This window comes from Schistocerca gregaria, unplaced genomic scaffold, assembly GCF_023897955.1.
Source record: "Schistocerca gregaria isolate iqSchGreg1 unplaced genomic scaffold, iqSchGreg1.2 ptg000178l, whole genome shotgun sequence".
Lineage (NCBI taxonomy): Eukaryota > Metazoa > Arthropoda > Insecta > Orthoptera > Acrididae > Schistocerca > Schistocerca gregaria.
Genome location: NW_026061728.1, coordinates 6,686,685 through 6,710,000, shown reverse-complemented (window position 1 = coordinate 6,710,000; position 23,316 = coordinate 6,686,685). Strand labels below are relative to the sequence as shown.

At 49.7% G+C, this 23,316-nt stretch overlaps 3 non-coding genes across 3 annotated transcripts; all 3 read left to right on the top strand.

Annotated features, from left to right (window-relative positions):
• Nucleotides 1-5,588: 5,588 nt before the first annotated feature.
• Trnak-uuu (transfer RNA lysine (anticodon UUU)) lies at nt 5,589-5,661 on the top strand. Its single transcript has one exon. It is a non-coding gene; the product is annotated as a tRNA-Lys (tRNA).
• A 1,430-nt stretch (nt 5,662-7,091) lies between these two features.
• On the top strand, nt 7,092-7,164 carry Trnak-cuu (transfer RNA lysine (anticodon CUU)). The gene has a single exon. It is a non-coding gene; the product is annotated as a tRNA-Lys (tRNA).
• Nucleotides 7,165-18,521: 11,357 nt separating this feature from the next.
• On the top strand, nt 18,522-18,594 carry Trnak-cuu (transfer RNA lysine (anticodon CUU)). Its single transcript has one exon. It is a non-coding gene; the product is annotated as a tRNA-Lys (tRNA).
• The last annotated feature ends 4,722 nt before the right edge of the window (nt 18,595-23,316 follow it).

Genomic DNA, 23,316 nt, shown 5'->3' with positions numbered 1-23,316 from the left:
TTCCCTCGACCTCGAACGCGCATATGACCGTGTGTGGCATTCCGGTCTCCTTTTCAAGCTCCAAACCTTTGCTCTTCCTCTCAACTATGTCCGTCTGGTCGCTTCCTTCCTTTCCCACCGTCCTTCCTATGTCACCATCCACAACACTGATTCCTACACCTTCTACCCCTCCGCCGGTGTGCCCCAAGGTTCCGTCCTTTCCCCTCTTCTCTACCTCCTTTACACGGCAGACATGCCTCCACCTGCACCTCCCCTACACCTTCTCCAGTACGCCGATGACACTGCCTTCCTTGCCCTCGCTCCCACCCTGCAACGCTCCCAGCACCTTCTCCAATCCTATCTTGACCGGTTCACCACTTGGTGTAACCAGTGGTTGCTCAAGGTCAATCCTTCCAAGACCCAGGCGATCATTGTAGGCAAAACCACTCGTTCCTTCCGTCTCCTTGATTTCTATCTTACTATTTATGGCCGTCCCATCACCCTCACACCTACTCTCAAGTACCTTGGTGTCACCCTCGACCGTCGCCTCTCCTGGAACCCACATCTCCGGACGATCCAAGCCAAGGCACGCTCCCGCCTCCGCCTCCTTAAGCTCCTTTCTGGCCGTACATGGGGTCTGGACCCTTCCACCATCCTCTACACCTACAAGTCCCTCATCCGTCCTATCCTTTGCTATGCTCATCCCGCCTGGATCTCTGCCCCTCCTACCTTCTACAAGTCCATTCAGATCCTAGAACGCCATGCGCTCCGCCTCGCCTATCGCATCCGTCTCCCTTCCCCCACGCGGATCCTCTATGACCTGATTCCCTTCCCGCACCTCCTCCTTTTCCTCGAACGGTTACGGATCCTCTACACCTCCCGCAAGCTTGATCCTCCACACCCTCTTGTCTCTCCCATCCTCTCCCACCCCAACCCGCTGCCGCGCCTGCATTCCTATATCCCACCTGCTCTCCATCTTTACACCCTCCACACCCTCTCCCTCGGTGGCTTCCGTCAACTCCCCCTCCCTGATGATGCCCTCCTCCCCTCCATCTACCCCTCCTACCAACTTTGAGCCTTACCTTCCCTCTCCTCTCCTTTTCCTGTGGGCACCCTCTCTCCCTTCTCTCCCTCCCTCCCCTCCCCTTTCTCCTTGGGCTTCCACTCCCCCTACCCTCCCCCTTCTCCTCCATCCCTCTCCTCCACTGGCATCTTCCCCTCCCCCTCTCTCTCCTCTTCCCCACACCTTTTCCCCTTGGCAGGCCACGACTCTGCTGTCTTCCATCAGTTACTTTCATCGTCCTACGCCGAAGACCATCGCATGTGTTTGTGCCTCGACTCTCCTGCAGTGTGTTTGTGTTTCGTCGTTTGTGCTCCGCTGGTTCACGTGTGGCCATCTGCCATCTGCGTTTGTGCACCGTGTTTCTCCGCTTTTATCCATTGTGCTACGCACGTGACCGACTCCGTTTTAACTCTGTTTTGTCTACTGTTTGTACCCCGCCGTCTTGATTGTTTTTATATCTCACTCATCTCTGTTCTGTGTATACTCTGAGGCCGAAGAGCGGCATACTTGGTCCGCTGCCGGCCTACCTGTTTGTCACAGGTATTAAAATCACAATAAAGGAAAAAAAAAAAAAAAAAAAAAAAAAAAAAAAAAAAAAAAAAAAAAAAAAAAGCGATACAGCATAAAGTGGGACAAGGCAGTCTGAATTACATTTTATAGATGTATTTCTCACATATCTCAGAGCCTATCGTCGTCGTCGTCGTCGTCGTCGTCGTCGTCGTCGTCGCCGCCGCTTCTGCAGAAGTAGCAAATGGCCATCGTAGCAAATGCGGCGAGAGACGCCCTGCCTTGGATTCCGAATGCACAAAGTGTGTGGTCTTGTTTCTCAGTTTATATTTGGTCGGTCTCGTAAGAGGTTGAATGTAACGAATGGGTGGGAAAGAGCAAGGGGCAGCGGCTGTGTAGAACGAAAACACAAATCCTCAGGGGTGTGAGCGTTTCGAGATGAGTCATATACATGACATAGTTGGTCGTCAGTGACCATGTGACCTAATGGATAAGCCGTTGGACTTCGGATCTGATGATTACAGGTTCGAATGTTGTCACGCTCGTTTTTTTCCAGTTCTGAAAAAGAAACATACCGTTTTAATGTAGCAATTGAGCAGTACGAAACCGTCTGAATGTTGCTGTTGACCATTTTTTGCTTGGAAATGCTCTTGAGCTTGAAACACACACAACAAGACCGGTGTTAACTAGCGAAATGGTCAGCAGAGTGCCGACACTGCGAGTTTTGACTGGCACTTGCACATCTAAAACAACGACGGAAAGTAACTCGTTCGGCTTTGGAGTCACATAAAGTATGTGTGTTAATTTTGACGCCACTAGCTCTGCATGCTGTCATGCAATTTCTTTACCTCTCAGAAATGATTATGACATAAAAGTGAAGTACGTGACGAGTGTGACGTTAGGAAAACATTAGGCAGCATGGAGAGATTCTGTATGGGACCACCCAACCAAACGAGTACTGTGTGACGTGCTATCCGGCAGGTATTCAACGAGGTAGCCGGCTAGCTCAGTCGGTAGAGCGTCAGACTCTTAATCCTAGGGTCGTGGGTTCGAGCCACATGCTGGGCGGAACGGAATTTTGTTCCGCTGCAGATGTAAATTACCGTTTTTCAGATTAACGAGATGTAATGGAAATAGCAACTTTAAACTTTGCCTACGTCTCTGTCAGTCACAAGGAAACTGTATTTGAATGTGAAGGTGATTTTGTAGACATGTGTGGAAGACATGTTCTGAAATGCAAGTGTTGTTGTTTGGAAAGCACATCGGTTACGTGTCAGATGTGTAGCCAAGCAGTAATGGGTCGCCATAGCTGCAAATATTAGCCGGTGATATGAAGTGTTGTCAGCTGAAGTCTGATGATGCAGACGACCGTGAGGACGAAGTATCCAAGAGTACCGCTAGACCGCGCCTCCTTAGCTCAGTGGTAGAGCACTGTCTAATAAACCAGGCATCGGAAGTTCCATCCTCACAGGAGAAAGATGAATTTTGGAAATCAGTTGCGCGTCGTGGCCGTATAGCAAACAGTATCTGTGATGACGAACAATTAGCGACAGGCGTTTTTTTAAGAATTACTCTCAGATGTGATTAAGGCGAATGGCACAGATAAAGCATTTGCCAAAGCGGTACAGCATAAAGTGGGACGAGGCAGTCTGAATTACATTTTATAGATGTATTTCTCACATATCTCAGAGCCTCTCGCGGTCGTCGTCGTCGTCGTCGTCGTCGTCGTCGTCGCCGCCGCCGCCGCCGCTTCTGCAGAAGTAGCAAATGGCCATCGTAGCAAATGCGGCGAGGGACGCCCTGCCTTGGATTCCGAATGCACAAAGTGTGTGGTCTTGTTTCTCAGTTTATATTTGGTCGGTCTCGTAAGAGGTTGAATGTAACGAATGGGTGGGAAAGAGCAAGGGGCAGCGGCTGTGTAGAACGAAAACACAAATCCTCAGGGGTGTGAGCGTTTCGAGATGAGTCGTATACATGACATAGTTGGTCGTCAGTGACCATGTGACCTAATGGATAAGCCGTTGGACTTCGGATCTGATGATTACAGGTTCGAATGTTGTCACGCTCGTTTCTTTCCAGTTCTGAAAAAGAAACATACCGTTTTAATGTAGCAATTGAGCAGTACGAAACCGTCTGAATGTTGCTGTTGACCATTTTTTGCTTGGAAATGCTCTTGAGCTTGAAACACACACAACAAGACCGGTGTTAACTAGCGAAATGGTCAGCAGAGTGCCGACACCGCGAGTTTTGACTGGCACTTGCACATCTAAAACAACGACGGAAAGTAACTCGTTCGGCTTTGGAGTCACATAAAGTATGTGTGTTAATTTTGACGCCACTAGCTCTGCATGCTGTCATGCAATTTCTTTACCTCTCAGAAATGATTATGACATAAAAGTGAAGTACGTGACGAGTGTGACGTTAGGAAAACATTAGGCAGCATGGAGAGATTCTGTATGGGACCACCCAACCAAACGAGTACTGTGTGACGTGCTATCCGGCAGGTATTCAACGAGGTAGCCGGCTAGCTCAGTCGGTAGAGCGTCAGACTCTTAATCCTAGGGTGGTGGGTTCGAGCCACACGCTGGGCGGAACGGAATTTTGTTCCGCTGCAGATGTAAATTACCGTTTTTCAGATTAACGAGATGTAATGGAAATAGCAACTTTAAACTTTGCCTACGTCTCTGTCAGTCACAAGGAAACTGTATTTGAATGTGAAGGTGATTTTGTAGACATGTGTGGAAGACATGTTCTGAAATGCAAGTGTTGTTGTTTGGAAAGCACATCGGTTACGTGTCAGATGTGTAGCCAAGCAGTAATGGGTCGCCATAGCTGCAAATATTAGCCGGTAATATGAAGTGTTGTCAGCTGAAGTCTGATTATGCAGACGACCGTAAGGACGAAGTACCCAAAAGTACCACTAGGCCGCGCCTCTTTAGCTCAGTGGTAGAGCACTGCTCTAATAAACCAGGCATCGGAAGTTCCATCCTCACAGGAGAAAGATGAATTTTGGAAATCAGTTGCGCGTCGTGGCCGTATAGCAAACAGTATCTGTGATGACGAACAATTAGCGACAGGCGTTTTTTTAAGAATTACTCTCAGATGTGATTAAGGCGAATGGCGCAGATAAAGCATTTGCCAAAGCGATACAGCATAAAGTGGGACAAGGCAGTCTGAATTACATTTTATAGATGTATTTCTCACATATCTCAGAGCCTCTCGCGGTCGTCGTCGTCGTCGTCGTCGTCGTCGTCGTCGTCGTCGCCGCCGCTTCTGCAGAAGTAGCAAATGGCTATCGTAGCAAATGCGGCGAGGGACGCCCTGCCTTGGATTCCGAATGCACAAAGTGTGTGGTCTTGTTTCTCAGTTTATATTTGGTCGGTCTCGTAAGAGGTTGAATGTAACGAATGGGTGGGAAAGAGCAAGGGGCAGCGGCTGTGTAGAACGAAAACACAAATCCTCAGGGGTGTGAGCGTTTCGAGATGAGTCGTATACATGACATAGTTGGCCGTCAGTGACCATGTGACCTAATGGATAAGGCGTTGGACTTCGGATCCGATGATTACAGGTTCGAATGTTGTCACGCTCGTTTTTTTCCAGTTCTGAAAAAGAAACATACCGTTTTAATGTAGCAATTGAGCAGTACGAAACCGTCTGAATGTTGCTGTTGACCATTTTTTGCTTGGAAATGCTCTTGAGCTTGAAACACACACAACAAGACCGGTGATAACTAGCGAAATGGTCAGCAGAGTGCCGACACCGCGAGTTTGGACTGGCACTTGCACATCTGAAACAACGACGGAAAGTAACTCGTTCGGCTTTGGAGTCACATAAAGTATGTGTGTTAATTTTGACGCCACTAGCTCTGCATGCTGTCATGCAATTTCTTTACCTCTCAGAAATGATTATGACATAAAAGTGAAGTACGTGACGAGTGTGACGTTAGGAAAACATTAGGCAGCATGGAGAGATTCTGTATGGGACCACCCAACCAAACGAGTACTGTGTGACGTGCTATCCGGCAGGTATTCAACGAGGTAGCCGGCTAGCTCAGTCGGTAGAGCGTCAGACTTTTAATCCTAGGGTCGTGGGTTCGAGCCACACGCTGGGCGGAACGGAATTTTGTTCCGCTGCAGATGTAAATTACCGTTTTTCAGATTAACGAGATGTAATGGAAATAGCAACTTTAAACTTTGCCTACGTCTCTGTCAGTCACAAGGAAACTGTATTTGAATGTGAAGGTGATTTTGTAGACATGTGTGGAAGACATGTTCTGAAATGCAAGTGTTGTTGTTTGGAAAGCACATCGGTTACGTGTCAGATGTGTAGCCAAGCAGTAATGGGTCGCCATAGCTGCAAATATTAGCCGGTAATATGAAGTGTTGTCAGCTGAAGTCTGATGATGCAGACGACCGTAAGGACGAAGTACCCAAGAGTACCACTAGGCCGCGCCTCTTTAGCTCAGTGGTAGAGCACTGCTCTAATAAACCAGGCATCGGAAGTTCCATCCTCACAGGAGAAAGATGAATTTTGGAAATCAGTTGCGCGTCGTGGCCGTATAGCAAACAGTATCTGTGATGACGAACAATTAGCGACAGGCGTTTTTTTAAGAATTACTCTCAGATGTGATTAAGGCGAATGGCGCAGATAAAGCATTTGCCAAAGCGATACAGCATAAAGTGGGACAAGGCAGTCTGAATTACATTTTATAGATGTATTTCTCACATATCTCAGAGCCTGTCGTCGTCGTCGTCGTCGTCGTCGTCGCCGCCGCTTCTGCAGAAGTAGCAAATGGCCATCGTAGCAAATGCGGCGAGAGACGCCCTGCCTTGGATTCCGAATGCACAAAGTGTGTGGTCTTGTTTCTCAGTTTATATTTGGTCGGTCTCGTAAGAGGTTGAATGTAACGAATGGGTGGGAAAGAGCAAGGGGCAGCGGCTGTGTAGAACGAAAACACAAATCCTCAGGGGTGTGAGCGTTTCGAGATGAGTCATATACATGACATAGTTGGTCGTCAGTGACCATGTGACCTAATGGATAAGCCGTTGGACTTCGGATCTGATGATTACAGGTTCGAATGTTGTCACGCTCGTTTTTTTCCAGTTCTGAAAAAGAAACATACCGTTTTAATGTAGCAATTGAGCAGTACGAAACCGTCTGAATGTTGCTGTTGACCATTTTTTGCTTGGAAATGCTCTTGAGCTTGAAACACACACAACAAGACCGGTGTTAACTAGCGAAATGGTCAGCAGAGTGCCGACACTGCGAGTTTTGACTGGCACTTGCACATCTAAAACAACGACGGAAAGTAACTCGTTCGGCTTTGGAGTCACATAAAGTATGTGTGTTAATTTTGACGCCACTAGCTCTGCATGCTGTCATGCAATTTCTTTACCTCTCAGAAATGATTATGACATAAAAGTGAAGTACGTGACGAGTGTGACGTTAGGAAAACATTAGGCAGCATGGAGAGATTCTGTATGGGACCACCCAACCAAACGAGTACTGTGTGACGTGCTATCCGGCAGGTATTCAACGAGGTAGCCGGCTAGCTCAGTCGGTAGAGCGTCAGACTCTTAATCCTAGGGTCGTGGGTTCGAGCCACACGCTGGGCGGAACGGAATTTTGTTCCGCTGCAGATGTAAATTACCGTTTTTCAGATTAACGAGATGTAATGGAAATAGCAACTTTAAACTTTGCCTACGTCTCTGTCAGTCACAAGGAAACTGTATTTGAATGTGAAGGTGATTTTGTAGACATGTGTGGAAGACATGTTCTGAAATGCAAGTGTTGTTGTTTGGAAAGCACATCGGTTACGTGTCAGATGTGTAGCCAAGCAGTAATGGGTCGCCATAGCTGCAAATATTAGCCGGTGATATGAAGTGTTGTCAGCTGAAGTCTGATGATGCAGACGACCGTGAGGACGAAGTATCCAAGAGTACCGCTAGACCGCGCCTCCTTAGCTCAGTGGTAGAGCACTGTCTAATAAACCAGGCATCGGAAGTTCCATCCTCACAGGAGAAAGATGAATTTTGGAAATCAGTTGCGCGTCGTGGCCGTATAGCAAACAGTATCTGTGATGACGAACAATTAGCGACAGGCGTTTTTTTAAGAATTACTCTCAGATGTGATTAAGGCGAATGGCACAGATAAAGCATTTGCCAAAGCGGTACAGCATAAAGTGGGACGAGGCAGTCTGAATTACATTTTATAGATGTATTTCTCACATATCTCAGAGCCTCTCGCGGTCGTCGTCGTCGTCGTCGTCGTCGCCGCCGCCGCCGCCGCTTCTGCAGAAGTAGCAAATGGCCATCGTAGCAAATGCGGCGAGGGACGCCCTGCCTTGGATTCCGAATGCACAAAGTGTGTGGTCTTGTTTCTCAGTTTATATTTGGTCGGTCTCGTAAGAGGTTGAATGTAACGAATGGGTGGGAAAGAGCAAGGGGCAGCGGCTGTGTAGAACGAAAACACAAATCCTCAGGGGTGTGAGCGTTTCGAGATGAGTCGTATACATGACATAGTTGGTCGTCAGTGACCATGTGACCTAATGGATAAGCCGTTGGACTTCGGATCTGATGATTACAGGTTCGAATGTTGTCACGCTCGTTTCTTTCCAGTTCTGAAAAAGAAACATACCGTTTTAATGTAGCAATTGAGCAGTATGAAACCGTCTGAATGTTGCTGTTGACCATTTTTTGCTTGGAAATGCTCTTGAGCTTGAAACACACACAACAAGACCGGTGTTAACTAGCGAAATGGTCAGCAGAGTGCCGACACCGCGAGTTTTGACTGGCACTTGCACATCTAAAACAACGACGGAAAGTAACTCGTTCGGCTTTGGAGTCACATAAAGTATGTGTGTTAATTTTGACGCCACTAGCTCTGCATGCTGTCATGCAATTTCTTTACCTCTCAGAAATGATTATGACATAAAAGTGAAGTACGTGACGAGTGTGACGTTAGGAAAACATTAGGCAGCATGGAGAGATTCTGTATGGGACCACCCAACCAAACGAGTACTGTGTGACGTGCTATCCGGCAGGTATTCAACGAGGTAGCCGGCTAGCTCAGTCGGTAGAGCGTCAGACTCTTAATCCTAGGGTGGTGGGTTCGAGCCGCACGCTGGGCGGAACGGAATTTTGTTCCGCTGCAGATGTAAATTACCGTTTTTCAGATTAACGAGATGTAATGGAAATAGCAACTTTAAACTTTGCCTACGTCTCTGTCACTCACAAGGAAACTGTATTTGAATGTGAAGGTGATTTTGTAGACATGTGTGGAAGACATGTTCTGAAATGCAAGTGTTGTTGTTTGGAAAGCACATCGGTTACGTGTCAGATGTGTAGCCAAGCAGTAATGGGTCGCCATAGCTGCAAATATTAGCCGGTAATATGAAGTGTTGTCAGCTGAAGTCTGATTATGCAGACGACCGTAAGGACGAAGTACCCAAAAGTACCACTAGGCCGCGCCTCTTTAGCTCAGTGGTAGAGCACTGCTCTAATAAACCAGGCATCGGAAGTTCCATCCTCACAGGAGAAAGATGAATTTTGGAAATCAGTTGCGCGTCGTGGCCGTATAGCAAACAGTATCTGTGATGACGAACAATTAGCGACAGGCGTTTTTTTAAGAATTACTCTCAGATGTGATTAAGGCGAATGGCGCAGATAAAGCATTTGCCAAAGCGATACAGCATAAAGTGGGACAAGGCAGTCTGAATTACATTTTATAGATGTATTTCTCACATATCTCAGAGCCTCTCGCGGTCGTCGTCGTCGTCGTCGTCGTCGTCGTCGTCGTCGTCGCCGCCGCAGCTTCCGGCCCCCGCCGCCGCCGCCGCCGCCGCCGCCGCCGCCGCAGCTTCCGGCCCCCGCCGCCGCCGCCGCCGCCGCCGCCGCCAGGACCCAGTGCTTCGTCTTCCTCTCCTGCTTTCGTTGTCGTCGCTATTCTCGTCTTCGTCTTTGCCTTCATCCTTTCGCTCCTCGACGTCTCTCATCTGTCATCTGTAATCTGTTCCTGACTTTGTCCCTTGTCTGTCCCCATTCTTCTTTTCTGTGTTTCCAGTTTTCCTTACTGCCATCATGACCACCCCCACCACCACCGCCACTACCACCGCCATCGTCTATACGACGCCCTCCCTCGCTGCCACTACTCTTACTTGGTGTGCTCAGTCGCCCCCGTCCTACTATATCCCGCCCCTCCTCACCCTTCCCACCCCAGCTCCCTTTGTCGCCCCATCCCCTGCTCCTTCTCCCCAAGCCTCCACACACGACCCCTTTCCCCCACTCCCCCACACCACTCATGCGGCCCCTGCCAGGGTTGTGTCTCGTCGGGCTACGACCCATGCCGCACCATCGCCGGCGCCAGCACCACCACCTGCAGCAGCGCCACAACCAGCAGCAGCACCAACAGCAGCACCAACAGCAGCACCAGCACCAGCACCGACACCGGGACCTGCCGCTTCCCGTCATCTCCCCGTCACTCCTGTGCCCCACACCTCCTCCCATCCTGTCCCCGCTGTTAAGCGTCCCAGTGGCACCCCCGCCTCCTCTGCACCCAAGAAGTCCCAGCATCTTCCCCCTCCCCCACCCCTAGATGCCATGGATGTCTCCCCTCCAGCCCCCTCTACTTCCTCTTCTAACTCCCCCTCCTACAAGTATCTCCTCTCCCGTCCTGATCCCTCTCTCCTGGAGGCCCGCAACCTGACCTTGCTCCTCCGCCAATACTTCCCTGCAGCCCCCATCTCCCTTCTTACCCCCCGTAGGGACTCTGTCTTGATCACCTCCCCAAGCCCTACCCTACACTCCGACATCCTCTCCCGAATTCCTCTCACCCGATTTGGACCTAATGCCTCCCTTGCCCCTGCTCCTTCCCCTTCCTCCCCCCGTCAACCCCAACCCCCACGTCGCCCGCCGACCCTCACCGCCGTGATCACTCGGCTTAGCCCGACGATCACGGAGGAAGAGGTGCTGGCGGAGTTGAAGGCCCACCCGTATCTGGAGGTGCGAGCTGTTCGCCGCATTTTCAACTCTGCGGGCCCCACTCGCCTTATGCGAGTTTTCTCCGAACACGCTCCCTCCATCGACCATCTCCTTAAGGAGGGTGCCCTCCTCTTCCACCGCCGGTATAAGGTTGACCCCTCCCGCTCCCCACCACAATCCATTCGCTGCCAGAGGTGTCTGCGTTATAACGCACACCCAACATCAGAGTGCCGCGAGGCCCCAGTCTGCCCGCATTGTAAGCAAGCGCACTTCCTCCGGCAGTGCCCCAACCTTCAGTCTCCTCCCTCCTGCAATACCTGCAACCTCCAACACCCTACCTACTCCCAGAAATGCAAGGCTCGACCTCCTCCATCCGCTCCTGAACTCACTGTTCCTCTCCGCCCTTTGGATGACCCCACCCCTCCTGGCAATTCCCTCCGTCCTCCCCCCACCGCAGAGGACATCATCAGGTTCGTCACAATAGTGCTCCAGAACGTCCATCCCTTCCAGCGTCCCCACACCCTCCACCAGATTTCCCTCGCTGCCCGTTCCGTGTTCCACCTCAACACCTACGCCACCTATTCCCACAACCAGGCCCATTTCACCTTCTCCCGTCTCGACACCCTCGTTTAAATTCCCATTATGGCACGACAGCACCGTATCCTGTTCAATAACATCCGCTCCCTTCCCACCAACAAGCACCTCCTTATGCATACCCTTACGACCCACCGTGTGGATGCCTTCCTTCTGAACGAAACCTTTCTTCAGCCCCACCACACCGTCCACACCTCGCCCTACCTCCTTCACCGGTCTGACAATCCACTCCAGATAGCGCGTGGCGGAGTTGCCATTGGCCACCACCGCCAGATCCCTGTCCGGCTCCAACCCCTCCTTCCTGACCCCACAGAACACTTGATCCTTAGTCTCTTCTTCCCCGGCCTTACCCTTACCTGTGCCACCATCTATGTCCGCCCCGCTGCACCTATTCCTTTCGACTTCCTTTCCCACATCGACCGTACCTTCTCCTCCTACGTGATCGCCGCCGACCTTAACATCCATAGTCGTTCTGCCGCCCAGTTACGGCGGTGGCATCGGTTCCTTGCCACCCTCCAAGGCGACGTCCTTCCAATTCCCCAACACACCCGCCCTGAATCCAATACCACTCCCGATGTCGTCCTAGCCTCCCCCACCCTGCTTGGCCGCATAGCGGTGGACGTCCTTGATCCCATTGGCAGTGACCATCTCCCTGTCCTCCTCACTGTATCAGACGGTCGTCGCCCCCGTCCCGACCCGCGCCATGACCCTCCCCCGAAATATGTCCATGACTACTCCCGTGCCAACTGGAATGCCTACCGGGACTCCCTTGCTCTCCAGGTCGATAGCCACCCCCTCACCTACCACCAACCTGATGACGTTACCCGTGCTGCCTCCTTTCTCCAGCAGACCTTGTCTGAGGCCGTGGAGGCCCACGTCCCTACCATTGCCATCCATCCGCACCGCCCCACCTTACCCCCACAGGCCGTCCTTCTCCTGCGTGAATCCCGCCGGCTCTACCGTGCCTTCCTTCACACACGTGACCAGGACACACTACGACGCCACCGGCAACTACAGCGACACATCAGGAACTTACTCACGGCAAAGAAACGCCGGGACTGGCGACAGACATGCACCCGTCTTAATGCCACCTTACCTATCAACTCGTCCAAGTACTGGTCAGCCTTCCGCCGCCTTACCGGATCTAAACCCTCTCCCTACTACCCTCTCCTTCATGATGACCACCCCTTCCCTGATGCCCTTAGTAAGGCCAACCATTTCGCCTCCTACCTCTCCGATATCCTTACCATCCCTGACGATCCCCAGTTCGATTATTCCCTCTTTCCTGATGTCCGTGATCGAACTGATACCTCTGTCCCCCCGCTTGCTCCTGGCTTCCAGTACTTGGACAACATCACACACACAGAACTAAATACCCCAATCACCACTCAAGATATCATTGCTACACTTCGCCCTAAACGCAACACTGCTCCCGGTCACGATCGTGTTACTTACCGTCACCTCCGTGAAGCTCCTGCCTCCTTCCTCTCCACATTGGCCAGGCTCTACAATGTGGTCCTGTCCACCGGCTACTACCCCGACCTGTGGAAAACCTCCCGGATCCTGATGTTCCTCAAGCCCGACAAACCGCCTTCCGCTGTCTCCTCCTACCGTCCCATCAGCCTTACCTCGGTCTTCAGCAAGGTCCTGGAATCCATTCTTACCCGCCGCCTACACAAGCACCTTCACCAACACCGCCTCCTCCCCCCTACCCAATGTGGCTTTCGGCCGTCCTTCTCAGCCGATGACCTCCTCCTTCACCTCACTCACCTCCTCTCCGAACAACTCAATTCCCGTCGTTCCGCCATCTTCCTTTCCCTCGACCTCGAACGCGCATATGACCGTGTGTGGCATTCCGGTCTCCTTTTCAAGCTCCAAACCTTTGCTCTTCCTCTCAACTATGTCCGTCTGGTCGCTTCCTTCCTTTCCCACCGTCCTTCCTATGTCACCATCCACAACACTGATTCCTACACCTTCTACCCCTCCGCCGGTGTGCCCCAAGGTTCCGTCCTTTCCCCTCTTCTCTACCTCCTTTACACGGCAGACATGCCTCCACCTGCACCTCCCCTACACCTTCTCCAGTACGCCGATGACACTGCCTTCCTTGCCCTCGCTCCCACCCTGCAACGCTCCCAGCACCTTCTCCAATCCTATCTTGACCGGTTCACCACTTGGTGTAACCAGTGGTTGCTCAAGGTCAATCCTTCCAAGACCCAGGCGATCATTGTAGGCAAAACCACTCGTTCCTTCCGTCTCCTTGATTTCTATCTTACTATTTATGGCCGTCCCATCACCCTCACACCTACTCTCAAGTACCTTGGTGTCACCCTCGACCGTCGCCTCTCCTGGAACCCACATCTCCGGACGATCCAAGCCAAGGCACGCTCCCGCCTCCGCCTCCTTAAGCTCCTTTCTGGCCGTACATGGGGTCTGGACCCTTCCACCATCCTCTACACCTACAAGTCCCTCATCCGTCCTATCCTTTGCTATGCTCATCCCGCCTGGATCTCTGCCCCTCCTACCTTCTACAAGTCCATTCAGATCCTAGAACGCCATGCGCTCCGCCTCGCCTATCGCATCCGTCTCCCTTCCCCCACGCGGATCCTCTATGACCTGATTCCCTTCCCGCACCTCCTCCTTTTCCTCGAACGGTTACGGATCCTCTACACCTCCCGCAAGCTTGATCCTCCACACCCTCTTGTCTCTCCCATCCTCTCCCACCCCAACCCGCTGCCGCGCCTGCATTCCTATATCCCACCTGCTCTCCATCTTTACACCCTCCACACCCTCTCCCTCGGTGGCTTCCGTCAACTCCCCCTCCCTGATGATGCCCTCCTCCCCTCCATCTACCCCTCCTACCAACTTTGAGCCTTACCTTCCCTCTCCTCTCCTTTTCCTGTGGGCACCCTCTCTCCCTTCTCTCCCTCCCTCCCCTCCCCTTTCTCCTTGGGCTTCCACTCCCCCTACCCTCCCCCTTCTCCTCCATCCCTCTCCTCCACTGGCATCTTCCCCTCCCCCTCTCTCTCCTCTTCCCCACACCTTTTCCCCTTGGCAGGCCACGACTCTGCTGTCTTCCATCAGTTACTTTCATCGTCCTACGCCGAAGACCATCGCATGTGTTTGTGCCTCGACTCTCCTGCAGTGTGTTTGTGTTTCGTCGTTTGTGCTCCGCTGGTTCACGTGTGGCCATCTGCCATCTGCGTTTGTGCACCGTGTTTCTCCGCTTTTATCCATTATGCTACACACGTGACCGACTCCGTTTTAACTCTGTTTTGTCTACTGTTTGTACCCCGCCGTCTTGATTGTTTTTATATCTCACTCATCTCTGTTCTGTGTATACTCTGAGGCCGAAGAGCGGCATACTTGGTCCGCTGCCGGCCTACCTGTTTGTCACAGGTATTAAAATCACAATAAAGGAAAAAAAAAAAAAAAGATACAGCATAAAGTGGGACAAGGCAGTCTGAATTACATTTTATAGATGTATTTCTCACATATCTCAGAGCCTGTCGTCGTCGTCGTCGTCGTCGTCGTCGTCGTCGTCGTCGTCGTCGTCGTCGCCGCCGCTTCTGCAGAAGTAGCAAATGGCCATCGTAGCAAATGCGGCGAGAGACGCCCTGCCTTGGATTCCGAATGCACAAAGTGTGTGGTCTTGTTTCTCAGTTTATATTTGGTCGGTCTCGTAAGAGGTTGAATGTAACGAATGGGTGGGAAAGAGCAAGGGGCAGCGGCTGTGTAGAACGAAAACACAAATCCTCAGGGGTGTGAGCGTTTCGAGATGAGTCGTATACATGACGTAGCTGGCCGTCAGTGACCATGTGGCCTAATGGATAAGGCGTCGGACTTCGGATCTGATGATTACAGGTTCGAATGTTGTCACGGCCCTTTTTTTCCAGTTATGAAAAAGAAACATACTGTTTTAATGTAGCAATTGAGCAGTACGAAACCGTCTGAATGTTGCTGTTGACCATTTTTTGCTTGGAAATGCTCTTGAGCTTGAAACACACACAACAAGACCGGTGTTAACTAGCGAAATGGTCGGCAGAGTGCCGACACCGCGAGTTTTGACTGGCACTTGCACATCTAAAACAACGTCGGAAAGTAACTCGTTCGGCTTTTGAGTCACATAAAGTATGTGTGTTAATTTTGACGCCACTAGCTCTGCATGCTGTCATGCAATTTCTTTACCTCTCAGAAATGATTATGACATAAAAGTGAAGTACGTGACGAGTGTGACGTTAGGAAAACATTAGGCAGCATGGAGGGATTCTGTATGGGACCACCCAACCCAAACGAGTACTGTGTGACCTGCTATCCGGCAGGTATTCAACGAGGTAGCCGGCTAGCTCAGACGGTAGACCGTCAGACTCTTAATCCTAGGGTCGTAGGTTCGAGCCACACGCTGGGCGGAACGGTATTTTGTTCCGCTGCAGATGTAAATTACCGTTTTTCTGATTAACGAGATGTAATGGAAATAGCAACTTTAAACTTTGCCTACGTCTCTGTCACTCACAAGGAAACTGTATTTGAATGTGAAGGTGATTTTGTAGACATGTGTGGATGACATGTTCTGAAATGCAAGTGTTGTTGTTTGGAGAGCACATCGGTTACGTGTCAGATGTGTAGCCAAGCAGTAAAGTGTCGCCATAGCTGCAAATATTATCCGGTAATATGAAGTGTTGTCAGCTGAAGTCTGATGATGCAGACGACCGTAAGGACGAAGTATCCAAGAGTACCGCTAGGCCGCGTCTATTTAGCTCAGTGGTAGAGCACTGTCTAATAAACCAGGCATCGGAAGTTCCATCCTCACAGGATATAGATGAATTTTGGAAATCAGTTGCGCGTCGTGGCCGTATAGCAAACAGTATCTGTGATGACGAACAATTAGCGACAGGCGTTTTTTTAAGAATTACTCTCAGATGTGATTAAGGCGAATGGCGCAGATAAAGCATTTGCCAAAGCGGTACAGCATAAAGTGGGACGAGGCAGTCGGAATTACGTGTTATAGATGTATTTCTCACATATCTCAGAGCCTCTCGCGGTCGTCGTCGTCGTCGTCGTCGTCGTCGTCGTCGTCGTCGTCGTCGTCGCCGCCGCCGCCACTTCTGCAGAAGTAGCAAATGGCTATCGTAGCAAATGCGGCGAGGGACGCCCTGCCTTCGATTCCGAATGCACAAAGTGTGTGGTCTTGTTTCTCAGTCTATATTTGGTCGGTCTCGTAAGAGGTTGAATGTAACGAATGGGTGGGAAAGAGCAAGGGGCAGCGGCTGTGTAGAACTAAAACACAAATCCTCAGGGGTGTGAGCGTTTCGAGATGAGTCGTATACATGACATAGTTGGTCGTCAGTGACCATGTGGCCTAATGGATAAGGCGTCGGACTTCGGATCTGATGATTACAGGTTCGAATGTTGTCACGGCCCTTTTTTTTCCAGTTCTGAAAAAGAAACATACTGTTTTAATGTAGCAATTGAGCAGTACGAAACCGTCTGAATGTTGCTGTTGACCATTTTTTGCTTGGAAATGCTCTTGAGCTTGAAACACACACAACAAGACCGGTGTTAACTAGCGAAATGGTCGGCAGAGTGCCGACACCGCGAGTTTTGACTGGCACTTGCACATCTAAAACAACGTCGGAAAGTAACTCGTTCGGCTTTTGAGTCACATAAAGTATGTGTGTTAATTTTGACGCCACTAGCTCTGCATGCTGTCATGCAATTTCTTTACCTCTCAGAAATGATTATGACATAAAAGTGAAGTACGTGACGAGTGTGACGTTAGGAAAACATTAGGCAGCATGGAGGGATTCTGTATGGGACCACCCAACCCAAACGAGTACTGTGCGACCTGCTATCCGGCAGGTATTCAACGAGGTAGCCGGCTAGCTCAGACGGTAGACCGTCAGACTCTTAATCCTAGGGTCGTAGGTTCGAGCCACACGCTGGGCGGAACGGTATTTTGTTCCGCTGCAGATGTAAATTACCGGTTTTCTGATTAACGAGATGTAATGGAAATAGCAACTTTAAACTTTGCCTACGTATCTGTCACTCACAAGGAAACTGTATTTGAATGTGAAGGTGATTTTGTAGACATGTGTGGATGACATGTTCTGAAATGCAAGTGTTGTTGTTTGGAGAGCACATCGGTTACGTGTCAGATGTGTAGCCAAGCAGTAAAGGGTCGCCATAGCTGCAAATATTAGCCGGTAATATGAAGTGTTGTCAGCTGAAGTCTGATGATGCAGACGACCGTAAGGACGAAGTATCCAAGAGTACCGCTAGGCCGCGTCTATTTAGCTCAGTGGTAGAGCACTGCTCTAATAAACCAGGCATCGGAAGTTCCATCCTCACAGGAGAAAGATGAATTTTGGAAATCAGTTGCGCGTCGTGGCCGTATAGCAAACAGTATCTGTGATGACGAACAATTAGCGACAGGCGTTTTTTTAAGAATTACTCTCAGATGTGATTAAGGCGAATGGCGCAGATAAAGCATTTGCCAAAGCGGTACAGCATAAAGTGGGACGAGGCAGTCGGAATTACATGTTATAGATGTATTTCTCACATATCTCAGAGCCTCTCGCGGTCGTCGTCGTCGTCGTCGTCGTCGTCGTCGTCGTCGTCGTCGCCGCCGCCGCCACTTCTGCAGAAGTAGCAAATGGCTATCGTAGCAAATGCGGCGAGGGACGCCCTGCCTTCGATTCCGAATGCACAAAGTGTGTGGTCTTGTTTCTCAGTCTATATTTGGTCGGTCTCGTAAGAGGTTGAATGTAACGAATGGGTGGGAAAGAGCAAGGGGCAGCGGCTGTGTAGAACGAAAACACAAATCCTCAGGGGTGTGAGCGTTTCGAGATGAGTCGTATACATGACATAGTTGGGCGTCAGTGACCATGTGGCCTAATGGATAAGGCGTTGGATTTCGGATCTGATGATTACAGGTTCGAATGTTGTCACGCTCGTTTTTTTCCAGTTCTGAAAAAGAAACATACCGTTTTAATGTAGCAATTGAGCAGTACGAAACCGTCTGAATGTTGCTGTTGACCATTTTTTGCTTGGAAATGCTCTTGAGCTTGAAACACACACAACAAGACCGGTGTTAACTAGCGAAATGGTCAGCAGAGTGCCGACACCGCGAGTTTTGACTGGCACTTGCACATCTAAAACAACGACGGAAAGTAACTCGTTCGGCTTTGGAGTCACATAAAGTATGTGTGTTAATTTTGACGCCACTAGCTCTGCATGCTGTCATGCAATTTCTTTACCTCTCAGAAATGATTATGACATAAAAGTGAAGTACGTGACGAGTGTGACGTTAGGAAAACATTAGGCAGCATGGAGAGATTCTGTATGGGACCACCCAACCAAACGAGTACTGTGTGATGTGCTATCCGGCAGGTATTCAACGAGGTAGCCGGCTAGCTCAGTCGGTAGAGCGTCAGACTCTTAATCCTAGGGTCGTGGGTTCGAGCCACACGCTGGGCGGAACGGAATTTTGTTCCGCTGCAGATGTAAATTACCGTTTTTCAGATTAACGAGATGTAATGGAAATAGCAACTTTAAACTTTGCCTACGTCTCTGTCAGTCACAAGGAAACTGTATTTGAATGTGAAGGTGATTTTGTAGACATGTGTGGAAGACATGTTCTGAAATGCAAGTGTTGTTGTTTGGAAAGCACATCGGTTACGTGTCAGATGTGTAGCCAAGCAGTAATGGGTCGCCATAGCTGCAAATATTAGCCGGTAATATGAAGTGTTGTCAGCTGAAGTCTGATGATGCAGACGACCGTAAGGACGAAGTACCCAAAAGTACCACTAGGCCGCGCCTCTTTAGCTCAGTGGTAGAGCACTGCTCTAATAAACCAGGCATCGGAAGTTCCATCCTCACAGGAGAAAGATGAATTTTGGAAATCAGTTGCGCGTCGTGGCCGTATAGCAAACAGTATCTGTGATGACGAACAATTAGCGACAGGCGTTTTTTTAAGAATTACTCTCAGATGTGATTAAGGCGAATGGCACAGATAAAGCATTTGCCAAAGCGGTACAGCATAAAGTGGGACGAGGCAGTCTGAATTACATTTTATAGATGTATTTCTCACATATCTCAGAGCCTCTCGCGGTCGTCGTCGTCGTCGTCGTCGTCGTCGTCGTCGCCGCCGCCTCCGCTTCTGCAGAAGTAGCAAATGGCTATCGTAGCAAATGCGGCGAGGGACGCCCTGCCTTCGATTCCGAATGCACAAAGTGTGTGGTCTTGTTTCTCAGTTTATATTTGGTCGGTCTCGTAAGAGGTTGAATGTAACGAATGGGTGGGAAAGAGCAAGGGGCAGCGGCTGTGTAGAACGAAAACACAAATCCTCAGGGGTGTGAGCGTTTCGAGATGAGTCGTATACATGACGTAGCTGGCCGTCAGTGACCATGTGGCCTAATGGATAAGGCGTCGGACTTCGGATCTGATGATTACAGGTTCGAATGTTGTCACGACCCTTTTTTTTCCAGTTCTGAAAAAGAAACATACCGTTTTAATGTAGCAATTGAGCAGTACGAAACCGTCTGAATGTTGCTGTTGACCATTTTTTGCTTGGAAATGCTCTTGAGCTTGAAACACACACAACAAGACCGGTGTTAACTAGCGAAATGGTCAGCAGAGTGCCGACACCGCGAGATTTGACTGGCACTTGCACATCTAAAACAACGACGGAAAGTAACTCGTTCGGCTTTTGAGTCACATAAAGTATGTGTGTTAATTTTGACGCCACTAGCTCTGCATGCTGTCATGCAATTTCTTTACCTCTCAGAAATGATTATGACATAAAAGTGAAGTACGTGACGAGTGTGACGTTAGGAAAACATTAGGCAGCATGGAGAGATTCTGTATGGGACCACCCAACCAAACGAGTACTGTGTGACGTGCTATCCGGCACGTATTCAACGAGGTAGCCGGCTAGCTAAGTCGGTAGAGCGTCAGACTCTTAATCCTAGGATCGTGGGATCGAGCCACACGCTGGTCGGAACGGAATTTTGTTCCGCTGCAGATGTAAATTACCGTTTTTCAGATTAACGAGATGTAATGGAAATAGCAACTTTAAACTTTGCCTACATCTCTGTCAGTCACAAGGAAACTGTATTTGAATGTGAAGGTGATTTTGTAGACATGTGTGGAAGACATGTTCTGAAATGCAAGTGTTGTTGTTTGGAGAGCACGTCGGTTACGTGTCAGATGTGTAGCCAAGCAGTAATGGGTCGCCATAGCTGCAAATATTAGCCGGTAATATGAAGTGTTGTCAGCTGAAGTCTGATGATGCAGACGACCGTAAGGACGAAGTATCCAAGAGTACCGCTCGGCCGCGCCTCCTTAGCTCAGTGGTAGAGCACTGCTCTAATAAACCAGGCATCGGAAGTTCCATCCTCACAGGAGAAAGATGAATTTTGGAAATCAGTTGCGCGTCGTGGCCGTATAGCAAACAGTATCTGTGATGACGAACAATTAGCGACAGGCGTTTTTTTAAGAATTACTCTCAGATGTGATTAAGGCGAATGGCACAGATAAAGCATTTGCCAAAGCGGTACAGCATAAAGTGGGACGAGGCAGTCTGAATTACATTTTATAGATGTATTTCTCACATATCTCAGAGCCTCTCGCGGTCGTCGTCGTCGTCGTCGTCGTCGCCGCCGCCGCCTCCGCTTCTGCAGAAGTAGCAAATGGCTATCGTAGCAAATGCGGCGAGGGACGCCCTGCCTTCGATTCCGAATGCACAAAGTGTGTGGTCTTGTTTCTCAGTCTATATTTGGTCGGTCTCGTAAGAGGTTGAATGTAACGAATGGGTGGGAAAGAGCAAGGGGCAGCGGCTGTGTAGAACGAAAACACAAATCCTCAGGGGTGTGAGCGTTTCGAGATGAGTCGTATACATGACATAGTTGGTTGTCAGTGACCGTGTGGCCTAATGGATAAGGCGTCGGGCTTTGGATCTGATGATAACTGGTTCGAATGTTGTCACGCTCGTTTTTTTTTCCAGTTCTGAAAAAGAAACATACCGTTTTAATGTAGCAATTGAACAGTACGAAACGGTCTGAATGTTGCTGTTGACCATTTTTTGCTTGGAAATGCTCTTGAGCTTGAAACACACACAACAAGACCGGTGTTAACTAGCGAAATGGTCAGCAGAGTGCCGACACCGCGAGTTTTGACTGGCACTTGCACATCTAAAATAACGACGGAAAGTAACTCGTTCGGCTTTTGAGTCACATAAAGTATGTGTGTTAATTTTGACGCCACTAGCTCTGCATGCTGTCATGCAATTTCTTTACCTCTCAGAAATGATTATGACATAAAAGTGAAGTACGTGACGAGTGTGACGTTAGGAAAACATTAGGCAGCATGGAGAGATTCTGTATGGGACCACCCAACCCAAACGAGTACGGTGTGACGTGCTATCAGGCAGGTATTCACCGAGGTAGCCGGCTAGCTCAGTCGGTAGAGCGTCAGACTCTTAATCCTAGGGACGTCGGATCGAGCCACACGCTGGGCGGAACGGAATTTTGTTCCGCTGCAGATGTAAATTACCGTTTTTCTGATTAACGAGATGTAATGGAAATAGCAACTTTAAACTTTGCCTACGTCTCTGTCAGTCACAAGGAAACTGTATTTGAATGTGAAGGTGATTTTGTAGACATGTGTGGAAGACATGTTCTGAAATGCAAGTGTTGTTGTTTGGAGAGCACATCGGTTACGTGTCAGATGTGTAGCCAAGCAGTAATGGGTCGCCATAGCTGCAAATATTAGCCGGTAATATGAAATTTTGTCAGCTGAAGCCTGATGATGCAGACGACCGTAAGGACGAAGTACCCAAGCGTACCGCTAGGCCGCGCCTCTTTAGCTCAGTGGACACAGTCAGCCAGCGGCTGCGCTGGAGGTCGGACGTGCCGTGCTGTGTGCTGTGCTGCGTTAGCTCCGCGTGGTAAGTCTCTGCTCTTGCTGCAACGCGTCGCTGTCTATAGTATTTGTGTAGACATGAAAAAGAATTAAGAGATGTCGCAACCGCAACGAAAAGATACTTTGAAATTCACGTTTGATCGCAACTTTGTCCGACCGAGGTCATTTGATGTTGAACAGTGGTTAGAGGATGATGTTAAAATAGGACTTGATGATATTATCGGCATACATTTCTCGATTATGAACAGTGTGGTTTTCGTGAAACTTGCCAGTCCAGAATTGTGTGAAAGGATAGTTCGATCTTGTGGTGGCATTCTGAAATTTAAACATGCTGACGGAAATGTTGGGGAGGTTACCGTTGCCCATGCTGGTCTAGGTATTCGGACCGTGCGAGTCTTTGAACTTCCCTTTGAAATTACAAGTGACCAGATAAATGCTGTTATTGCTCCATACGGGAAAGTTTTGAGTAATATTGCCGAACGGTGGTCTGCTGCACACAAATTCCCTGTTTTGAATGGTGTGCGCCAATTAAAAGTCGAATTGCAGAAGCACATTCCGTCGTTTATAAACGTCTGCGGATATAGAGCTGTTGTGATGTATGATGACCAACCGAAAACGTGTGCTGTCTGCAATTTACCAGGCCACGTTCGTGCAGAATGTGTTCAAAGGCGAGTGGCGCAACTGCCTGCTGGCGATGCCGTCAGGCCCCCTGCTATGTCAACGCTGCCCGTGACATATGTCGCCGTAGCGCGCGGTTTTGCAAGTGCCACTGCGCCCCCCGAAGTTACTACGAATACCGACCCACAAGCGACCGACCAACCGACCGACTCAGGTGTAGCATCTGTAGACACTCAACCCTCCTGCGAAGACATATCTGCTCCTGCCCTTGTCGCCGTGGAATCGCCCAATGAGGCAATGGATACGGACGCGACCTCAGTCGTTTCGGGTAGTGCTCCTCTGCATCCTGGAGCTTCTTTAGGAGGTATCAAAAGCGTATCAGGTGCACAGAAAACGGACTCGCAACCAGCCGTTTCTAGTGGTGCTCTTCCGAATCCTGCAGCTGCCTTAGGCACTGACCACAGCCCGTCAAGTGCAATGAAATCAGACCTGGCGTCAGTCACTTCGAGTAGTGCTACTTTGCAACCTGAGGCTTCTTCAGGTACCGTCCAAAGTCCACCACGAGACGCATCTCCCAAGAAATCTAAAAAACGGAGGATCGCGCGTCAAGGTGCAGAGCAGACTGCACCACAACTGCGTGAACAGGCGAAGCAAATAGGG